Consider the following 11,669-nt stretch of genomic DNA (forward strand, 5'->3'; position numbering starts at 1 on the left):
CACTGAGTAGTAGTTGTAGATAAAATAAAAATAAAATATAAAATGCTGTTAATATAAAAAGCAACTTAAGAGCAGTCCTCGCAGAGATTCAAAAAATGCAGATACAGTATGTATATGTAAATATATGTACAGCAAGTGTGCCACAGTGCAGTTGTGCAAAATGGACTGATTAGTGCAGAACAATGATTTAGCTTTTATTGTACAGTGAGATGGCATGTGGCAGGAAGGATTTCCTGTATCTGTCCCTACGACAGCGGAGCTGGAGCAGTCTATGTGAGAAGGTGCTCCGCTGTCTGTCCACTATGGTAAGCCTAACAGGTGAACAGGCAGACTTGTTTCTTCATAAGTGGGAGGCTGACATCGTGCCAAAATCAAAGACATGGACGAAGGTATTTATATGGTGGTAAAAGGGATTTGTGAACTTTGTAAATAACATCTAAAAAATATAAAACTTAATTCAGGTCCTAATATTAAAACAGGAGAAAAGTTTACAAAAATTCTTTTGTTGGCAAAAAACAAAACAATTAAATGTTTACCTAACTTAGAGGAAAGTTTTTTGAAATGGAAAGTCTCTTATATAATATCAGCAAGGTAAGTTGATTATTACATAAAAAGTTGGATGATTTGTATTTATAGTGGCCCATACAATAAAGTACAGATTTTTAGAGTTTGGCTATTGGTTCTCTTTCAGATCAGACTTGTAATAAATCTAGATGTTGTTGACAAATCTACTGCCTCCTGTTGATGCAAGTCATTTTAATGCTAACACCACAGTAACCACAGTAACCTGCCTTCTAGATTTTGTGGTGGTAGGTACGTAGTTATCTTTGACAAATTGTATTTTTATCAGAAATGTTAGAGTGGCTAATCATTTCACTAGCAAATTAGTTTTGTTATATTTCTGGTCTTTTGTCTCTAAGCCTGGAACAAGAAAAGCATGGACCTTACCACAGGGGCCGCTTTTCATTGGCTGATGACCATTCTACGTGGTAGCACCACTACAACATGCATGGCCGCCTCACAAACACACGCTTCCCGTTAGCTACGTACAGCGTAATGGCAGAACTGATACAACTTCTACACCTTGAAGCCTGTCTGCTACACAGTCTTACGTTAGCTAAACAGATCAATATCCAATGTGTCTGTATCTGACATACATTAAAGATTTTATTTTAGCAGAAAAGGCTTTGGACTAAACTGTTACTCATGTTAGCCACTCTAGCACCAAGTACAGTGTATCAGACCTAGGCACACTCAAACATTTGCCAACAAACCACAGGAATCACCCACTGATTTCAAAAGTAGCCTACAAAACGATGAATGCCCGACTTACCCAACCTTGCAAGGACAATAGGCATCAGTGATCTTGTCCACAGCTATATTGATGGGTTCAGAGGGTGCCAGTTTATGCATGGTTTATACATGGTTTCTACTTGTTCCAGTCAATCCAATTTGTCTGTGACACCCTTCTTTGCAGAGGGTGTGTGGATCTGCCGTTTTCCTCATTGAGCGAAAGCATTTTGCGGTGATGTGCACAATGTTGGAGGCATCGCGTGGCTCAAACACCTTGATCTCATCCAAAAAAGATGACATGAACTTCTTAGTTCCTCTGTCCATTGTAGCTAAGGTCCATTACTGTGCTTCATCAGGAAGTCGCCATCCTCAGTTGATCTGTGACCTGAGTTCAATTTAATTTCATAATTATGTATAAAATGTTCCCTGTAGTGAACTTCTGCTAAAAAAAATTCTAGATAAATATCGATTCCTGTGTGTTTTGTGACTGAGATTTTGAGACAGTTCACCCTTTTTCAATTGCAACTTCATGAATGTTTTTGGAAAGGTTTTCAAAACTGGATCTTGTACAAAAAGTCTATTCCACTTTTAAGTTTTGATATATTTAAATTTGATGTTCTAACAGTGGATACAATAATACAATTAAAGTAGTTAAATTATGATATTAATGATTTAATCCTCTGGCTAAGTTTTTATGCACAAATAAAAACTTAGCCAGTCTACAGTGACGCTGGGGAAGAGCGCAGCAGGTACCATGGTTAAGATAAGATTTATTTGTCATTGTCATCAACAGATTACAACGACATTGAGATTTGCTCGACTCGAGTTAAGATGCAGGTTATGTGTATATACGTAATATACCAAGATAAAGAAATGAATAGTACAAAATGAGAAATAAACTTAGACATCAGAAGATGGTTGCAGCGCCTGGAGGTGTTAGTCAGTGGAGAAGCATCGGAGCATCCTGTCAACACTTCAGTTCCCAAGCAAAACAAAGAAAAACTTGTAAAAGTGCAGGCGGACTTCGCAGATTATAAAAAGTTCTGCCCAGGTCCACTCGACCCTCTTATAACTGCATGAGGGGTAAAAGTCCGCTTATTCATTTTTAGTTAGCTTCAGTGCATAGTCACTGTTGCTCCTCTCGAGTTTAATTAAAGGCTTAACTCAGTTCTTCGGTTATACAGCCATTTATTGTGGACACATCTTACAACATCCCAAAAATGCCGTCAGAACTAAAAACAAAAGGTAACACAAACCCAAATCAGTTCACAATAAACTGAGCACATAAACAAAAGATACAAATAAACAAAACCGTACCTCATTAGCCGCACTGACTCCAGAGGAACAAAGCTTCAGCTTCTTGAGCTTGAATGCCCCACGCGGCTCCAAGTGCGCCAGCCAACGCTTCCCCGGGCAACACATGGTCCGCGGAACAAAACAAAAGGTCCCCCCACATTTGAACGTGCACTTAACTGAACCTAACGAGCACCAACACAAATTCACCAAAACTACCACACACACCAGACCCAATGTTCAATATCAAATAAACTTCAACCACTGCCACCCCAAACCAAACATCAAAACAATAAACCAGATGCAGTTGTCCCGACAGCAGCTACAGTCACATTTGGCTCTTTACCAAAGAATGCAACTGCTGGTAGTATTTTTGCAATAAAAACAAAATGAAAAGCGCCATGAATAAACTTTAGTGTGCTTGTTATTTAACAAACAAAAACAAATTTCAACAGCTAACAGAGACCTGAAAACCATAAGTAGCTGTCAACATAGAAGATAAAACGCATAAAAGAAACAACTTTTACAATAATCAGTTTCTCTGTGACTTCCCAAAAATATCCTGATGAACCTTGTGTGAGTCGTTCAAACTATGTTGTCTTCTTTGCATGGCTGACTATTGGATGAGCTAAAAGAAAGAAAAAAAACTATTCACCATCATTTAGCCTAACATGTACGAAAAAATCTGGTTAGCATCTTGTTTTTTATACATTTTTAAAGCTGCTCCGGTGTAAGGGGAAATGCTGTTCATCACAGTGACATAAACCATGTGGTGTGAATTGAGTCAAAGTCAGTCATTTGATGAGCATATCAAGAGGAAGGAGAGCTAGCTTTCTAAGCTAGCTATTTCAAACTTTTGTAAATAATGCCCTCTATGAGCCCCAACCAGGTGTGTTACGTTCACAGACAAATTGGATTGACTGGAACAAGTAGAAACCATGTATAAACTGGCAAAAACACTTGAGAAAATAATTTCAGTTGCTGTGTTCTGTTGAGGAAAAATGATTATTTTTAGTGCTTAATACAGTTAATCTTACGGCATGTGTAAAAGGTATATTGAACATTCTTATTTTGAAGAAATTTCTTAATTTTGAACAGGGTTGTGTTAAGGATTTAAAACTAAACTATTGATGGGCAAGCATTCAAACTACAGTAACCAAATGCAGATCAAAAGGGATCTCTAAATGGGGCTCCTGCTGTGTTGTCAGAGAACAGGAGGCCATAAAATTAGCATCTCCTGCAAGGCACTATCATTTGAGCCTGGAGGAGAGAAGTCTGTTTGGTTCACAGAAGATCAAAAGTCTTCCAGAAACCAACATCTGGGATGGTGTAAAACTGAATACAAAATAGAATGTTGAAACCACTAACATTTAATTTCTAAGACATTTTTCTAAGTATTAATACCATGTTTTTATTGAAGATTGTATTATCTAATTGTAGAACTACTAATCTAGTAAATGATGAATGTATTTGAAAATTGTACTATCTGTGACAATATCAGAACCAAATGGAAATTGTTTGAATGAAAATGTTTTGTTTAGTATTAGAAAATTGCTCAGGATTTATGCTAAATGGGGTTTTGTGAAGATAACCTTTCCTTGAACCAAAATTACTGGATTTAAGTTTCTCCTGAGAATTTATGTAAGGAGAGATAACGGGAGAGACTCCGGATTCCACAGGTATCTGTAAAATCTTATCTCATGTTTTTCTTTACCCAAATGACCGTAGAACCCAGGAGGCCAGGACGCAGCTGTTGGCTCTTTTGTTGAAACAGGGAGCAAATGGCCTTTGATCTTTGGCGTAAATTAGGGGGAGTTCTAAGTTTCTCTGAGTGTCCAAGGTAGCTTCCAGTTGGTCAACCAGAGGTACGCCTTAATTGAATATATTAAAAAGGAAAGACACACCTTCAGTATAAGAGTTCGTGCACAGGAGTAATAATTCAGAAAGCTGCCACTATTTTGCTTTTTTGCATCAGCTCTCTCCAAAGACGCGTCTTTGCCTTTTTCTTTTTCTTTCTCTATTTTTCTTGTCTCAGGTAATGAATGTATATCTCTGTTCCTCTGCAGTTGTGTTGTTAATTCATACGTTGCTTTGTATGGGATTAAACTCTGTAATTCTGTGACGTCAACACGCATTGTTGTTTTCCTTGTGGCCGCATGTCGTCCGCTGAGAGGACCTGGGGGTTTGAGGAAGAGAGAGAGCCAAACTTTTTTCCAAAGTTAATTTATAAATTATTCTTCCTTAACAGTTCAATACACTCATCCTTTACTTCCGATGTCCATCATGGACCCTCAAATGATTAAATCGTTGCAAAGGGTCAATACATTCCACTCAGTGCTAATGCCAGTACAGCTCTTAGCCATTTGAATAATGCTCTCACAAGCATGGATACAGGACCACTCAGTTCCCCCATTTGTTGCTGCTTCTTATTTTAGCATACAAACCAGTGAAAAAGATGGCAACCCCAAGATAAGGACTATGAAATCTTGGCCTCACGGTGCCACTCAGCAACTGCAGAACTGTCCAGCAACCACAGGCAGTTTCTGGCGCCAGGACATGGAGGTATTCACCTCAACAGCACTCGGCTACATCCAACACTGTGTTAAGACCATCACAGTGGAGAAGCACATCCAGGTGTTTCCAAACCAGAAGCCCTGGATGAAAAAAGAAGTCACGGAACTGCTGATGGATAGAACTAGTGCTTTCAGATCTGGGGACAGGGATCAGTACAGTTGTGCCTGAGCCTCTCTGAAGAGAGGCATCAGAGAGACTAAGGCAAACTACAAGCACTGGATTGAGGAGGAATTCAGCAGCAACACCTGCCGGCAGGTGTGACAAGGAGTCCAGCACATCACAGACTTCAGATCCAGCACACCACCAAAATCTCAATTATTTCTTCACCCATTTTGAGTCTGATTCATAGCCGAGCCCCTACTGTAGCTGATGTCCCTCCACAGTCTGATCATCACTGTACAGGAAGTATGGAGAACCCTGAGGGCTGTGAACCCCCGGAAAGTTGTTGGTGTGACGGAGAGGGTCTGTGCAGACCAGCTAGCTGGGGTTTTTAGCATCTCTAATCAGTCCCTCACCCAGTACTCCATCCCACCATGCTTAAAGTCCTCCACCGTCATCAACATTACCAGTCTCAATGACTACAGGCCAGTGGCACTAACCCCCATCGTCATGAGGTCATTTGAGAAACTGGTTCAGAGTCACATCACTTCTTGTCTGCCAACCAAACTCGGTTTACATACAGAACCAACCGGTCTACAGAGGATTCCATCACTACCGCTCTACACACCACATTGACTCACATGGAACAGCAAAGGAGCTAAGCGAGGCTGCTCTTCCTGGACTTGGGCTCAGCTTTTAACACCATCATTCCGAGCAAACTGGGAGGAAACTGGGGGACCTGGATATCCACCACAGCACATACTACTGGATCATGTTCTTCCTGAAAAACTGCTCCCAGAGGTTGAGAGTAGGATCCCACCTGACCTCAACACTGATTACCAGCACCGACTCTCCACAAGGATGTGTGTTAAGCCCCCTACTCTGCACTCTCTCCACCCATGACTGGAGCCTCACCCACCCAAACAATACCATCATAAAGTTTGCTGATGATACCACGATGATGGGGCTCATCTCTGGAGGAGATGAGACCGCATACAGAGTGGAGGTGGAATGACTATCTTTCTGGTGCACGAATAACAACCTCCTGCCTCCAGAGAGCCCACAGCATCATCAAGGACCCCTCACACTCTGACACCACCTCTTCAAACTCCTGCCCTCAGGGAGGCATTTCAGGGCAATAAAATAAGCTTGATCATCATTTATTTATTTTCCTTAACATTCCAGTTGTTCTGTGTTTCTACTGTGTCTTTATATGTATTGTGATAGAGTTATTTAGAGTTGCTGTTTTTAAAATTTTGTTGTGTTTTCTACGTGCACAATGATAATAAAAGAAATTCTGATTCATTTATTATTTCTTTATGTTTTCAACTTAGAATTTTAAGGGATTTTTTACATAACAATCCTTGTCAGTTTTCAATGTGTCTGTGTTTGTGCTGCTCCAGTGTACCCTTTAATTGCTCCTTTAGGGTGTGACGGGAGCAGGGGGTGCTACGGTGGCGCAGGGGTACAACACAAACCTCACAACCATGGTCCTTGACTTGGCCGTCACAGGTTCGAGTCTTGTCCTGATGAACATTGTTCCATGTTTTCCCCCTCTCTCATTACCCACTGTCCTGAATGAACTCTCAAATAAAGGCCAATAAAATCTGAAAAAATAAAAATAAAAACAAATTGGCCCTTTGGGAACAACTAAAGTTTTCTTGATTTAAATTACTGTAATTTTATGCACACCTTAATCAAAATGGCGCCGGCTTAGCTGGCTGCCTGCAGACGCAGCTCCCGTCGTGTGTGTGTGTTAATCTGTGTATATTTGCTGTAACCGATTAAGGATCTGTGCTTAAAGAACCCATAGATCATCAGTTAAGCTTCCACAATGGCTGGATGTGGTTCTGTCGGTTCTGTCGCTGTTCTTTAGGAGTAGAGGCATTGATTGTTACGGAGAACCTCGCCGAACGGAGCAGGGGCATTGTTTACACGCGTGAACAGCTGATTGCGCTGTGTAAGCCTCTGCTGTGGCCCGGAGACAGGCCGGTGGTCCCAGAGGAGCTACGGAGGAGACGACGGGGCTGCAGGTCTGGAGCTAAAAGGAGGGGGAAGAGGAGACGGCACAAACCGGCGATACCGGCGATTATTGTGGGGAACGTGAGGTCTTTGGGGAATAAGACAGATGAAATCACGGCGCTGGTTAGGACCCAGAAGGAGTACTGGGAGTGCAGTATCTTCTGCTTCACGGAAACCTGGCTACACTCGCTTATTCCAGACTACAGCGTGGAGGTCCCTGGATTTTCCTTGGTGTGGGGGGACAGGGACTTTTCCAAGAGTCGGAAGAAGAAGGGCGGCGGGATTGCACTTTATGTGAGTGAGAGGTGGTGTAATCCCGGTCATGTTAACGTGAAGGAACAGATTTGTAGCCCGGATATTGAACTTCTGGCTGTGGGAATGCGGCCGTATTATTTACCGAGGGAGTTTACGTCCGCCATTTTGATCGCTGTTTACATTCCCCCATCAGCTGATGCAGCGGTGGCCTGTGACGTCATCAGCGCTCCTACAGCCAAAATACAGACTAAAAACCCAGACGCCTTCATGGTCATCACAGGTGACTTTAACCATGCCTCATTGGACAAAACTCTAAACAACTTCCAGCAGTATGTTGACTGTCCCACCAGGGAAAACAAAATGCTGGATCTCCTGTATGCTAATGCCAAATATGCATACAGCGCCACAGCCCTGCCCCCCCTTGGCAGGTCGGACCACATCTTGGTAAGGATGACTCCCAAGTATGTCCCCTTAGTGAGTAGGCAGCCTGTGCGCATCAGGACGGTGGGGAGGTGGACACAGGAGGCAGCTGAGGCACTGCAGGACTGCTTTGGGTCGACAGACTGGGATGTGCTCTGTGGGCCTCATGGGGAGGACATCGACAACATGTCTGACTGCATCACAGAATACATCAGATTCTGTGAGGACACTGTCATGCCAGCCCGGACCGTGCGCTGCGTCTCCAACAATAAACCCTGGATTACCAGTGACCTGAAGGGACTTCTAAATAAAAAGAAGATGGCTTTCAGGTCTGGAGATAAGGAGAAGCAGAGGAGAGTCCAGCGTGAACTCAGAGAGACACTGAGGACATGCAAGGACAACTACAGGAGGAAGCTTGAGTCCAAACTCGAGCAGAACAGTGTGAGAGATGTGTGGAAAGGAATGAAGAACATCGCTGGGATGAAGGGGAAGGACACACAGACATCTGGGAGCCTGGATAGAGCAAACCAGTTCAACCAGTTTTTCAACAGGTTTAGCCCACCTCCTGCGACTCCCATACCGCCACCATCCCCCCACACATCCACACTGCCCCAAGTCGTTCAATCCACCTACCGGCATTCTCCAGCACACCACCTCTCCTTCAGCCCACCATGACCCCCCCCCTCCTCCTTTCCCATCTCCACTGCAGACAACAACACCTACCCCCAACTAACAGTGACTACAGGCCAGGTTGAGAGACAGTTGGAGCGATTACACCAGGGGAAGGCTGCAGGACCTGATGGCATTACACCACGGATCCTGAAGACCTGCTCCATCCAGCTGGCCCCTGTACTGGCACACATGTACAACCTGAGCTTGAGAGAGTCCCGCTGTGGTGGAAGACATCACATGTGGTTCCTGTTCCCAAGAAGCCAAGGCCATCCGACCCAGAGGACTACAGACCAGTTACTCTCACATCTCATGTGATGAAGGTCATGGAGAGACTGCTCCTGGCCCAGCTGAGGCCTCAGGTGATGAGGCCTCAGGTGAGGACGTTTCTAGACCCCCTGCAATTTGCCTACCAGCCCCACTTAGGAGTTGACGATGCCGTCATCTTCCTGCTGCAACGAGCACTGTCGCACCTGGATGGTGGAGGAGACACTGTGAGAATCACATTCTTTGATTTCTCCAGTGCCTTCAACACCATCCAGCCTCTGTTACTGGATGAGAAGCTGCGGAGGATGGGTGTCAACGACTCAGTGATCTCCTGGGTTACTGACTACTTGACAGGCAGGTCACAGTTTGTCTGTCTGGGCAGTGTCCTGTCTGATGTGGTGGTCAGTGACGTAGGGGCTCCACAGGGAACTGTGCTTTCTCCCTTTCTCTTCACCTTGTACACCACTGATTTCCAGTACAACTCTGAGTCATGTCACCTACAGAAGTTTTCTGATGACTCAGCGGTTGTCGGGTGTATAGGAGATGAAGGGGAGGGGGAGTACAGGACACTGGTGGACAGCTTTGTGGAGTGGTCTGAACAGAATCACCTCAGGCTCAAAATTAGTAAGACCAGAGAGAGGTTGATTGACTTCAGAAGGAAGAAGATACCTTCATGGCCACTAAAGATCAAAGGGGAGGTGGTGGAGGAGGTGGAGGATTACAAATACCTGGGAGTTGTAATCGGCAACAGACTGGACTGGGCATCTAACACTGACGCTGTGTGCAGGAAGGGGATGAGCAGACTCTATTTTTTAAGGAAGCTGAGATCCTTCAATGTGTGCAGCAAGATGTTGGAGACCTTTTATCACAGTGTTGTTGCCGGTGCCATCTTCTTTGCTGCTGTGTGTTGGGGAAGCAGCATCAGAGCCAGCGACTCTAATAGACTAGACAAAATCATCAGGAAAGCTGGCTCTGTACTGGGACTAAGGCTGGAGTCCCTGGTTACTGTGGTGGAGAGGAGGACACTGAAGAAGGTTCTGTCTATTATGGACAATAAACAGCAGCCTCTCCACCACATAGTGGACAGACAGCGGAGCTCCTTCTCACATAGACTGCTCCAGCTCCGCTGTCGTAGGGACAGATACAGGAAATCCTTCCTGCCACATGCCATCTCACTGTACAATAAAAGCTAAATCATTGTTCTGCACTAATCAGTCCGATTTTGCACAACTGCACTGTGGCACACTTGCTGTACATATATTTACATATACATTCTGTTCTGCATTTTGAATCTTTGCAAGGACTGCTCTAAGCTGCTTTTTATATTGACAGCATGTTATATTTTATTTTTATTTTATCTTGTCTCTATGCTGCTGTAACTGCGAAATAATTTCCCTGCTGGGATGAATAAAGTAATTCTATTCTATCTAATGTATTAGAAGTTATATTACATGTAAGGTATTCAGTTTTTTTCTGTACTTTTGGTGTCTGGGTTTCATTCCAGCTCTCATCTCATTATGCAAAATAAACACAGACCACACGGGATGTCTCAAAGCTCCCTAGTGTTCAGTGGCGTGGCTTACAAAGAGGCCTCATTAAAGTGATTACTCTGATTAGTCTGTGAATGCATCCTGGAGTGAAACATTCTAATAATCTGAAACTGCCTCCATCCAGCTCTGATTGACATCCAGCCCTCACAGTCTTCACAGAAATAACACATTATTACCTACTAAAAGATACACACAACTTGCTGCTGGAGTGAGAAAAGTTTTCACACAGGAAAAATGCCATTATACGTTTATACCAGTAATGTCATAATTTTCTGCGATGGATTGGCAACCTGTCCTGGATGGCCCCACCTCCCACCCTGTGACTGCTGGGGACAGGCACCCGCCCTGCAAGGATAAGTGTGTTAGGTAATGGATGAATGGATGGATGAACTCAGACCTGTATCTCAGACCAGGACCATTTAGCTCTTTTATACACTGATAGAAACATTTCCATCCCATTCCAAAGTGCAGAGTTTTAAGAACTAGTGTGACATGATCTCTATTTCTGGTGTTGGTCAAGACAGAAATTTGGATGAGTTGCAGCTGCTTGATAGAATAGTTTCCTTTTGTTTCCACCAATTTCTTACATTAAATGATATTGACACAACAATGACACAAACATTCAACTATGGCTTGAAAAGTAGGCTGTGTTCACTGCAGCCTGAAGTAACTCAATTCCAATTACCGTGGCTGTTCACACTTCCAAACATATGCAACTTGTATGTGTTCTCCAGTGTGAATGGCAAACGACCTGAAAGTGTCCCTCATAGAGGGCGCAACAACGTCACACAGAGAGAGTGTTTTCCCAGACACCATAAAAAGAGGACGTAGTTCTCAGTGTTTGCAGAAGTAAACATGGATGCTAACAGTGGAGCATAGCTTACATTTGAAGTTGTTGTCCGACCCGAGCAGCATATTAACAACTTAATCCTCATTATAGTCAGTCATAGCTGTTGTTTTTCTTCCCACATGTGAGTATCTGGACACAGAATAGTGACATTTGCTGAGTATCAGTGACTTAACGTTAGATGAACATGACCTGGCTGTTGAGATTCAGGTCACATTTGAAAAGATCAGATACGTGCTATGGAACTAAAACAGTCTCATAATTTTCAAAAGCACAGATCAAGATCCACAAATGCATGAGATTCATAAATACACAGGACGAGATTCACACTTCTATTTTTGATGCAAACACAAATATTTATTGATTTACAAGCTGCTTCT

The sequence above is a fragment of the Xiphophorus couchianus genome, chromosome 11 (genome assembly GCF_001444195.1).
Source record: "Xiphophorus couchianus chromosome 11, X_couchianus-1.0, whole genome shotgun sequence".
NCBI classification, from domain to species: Eukaryota; Metazoa; Chordata; class Actinopteri; order Cyprinodontiformes; family Poeciliidae; genus Xiphophorus; species Xiphophorus couchianus.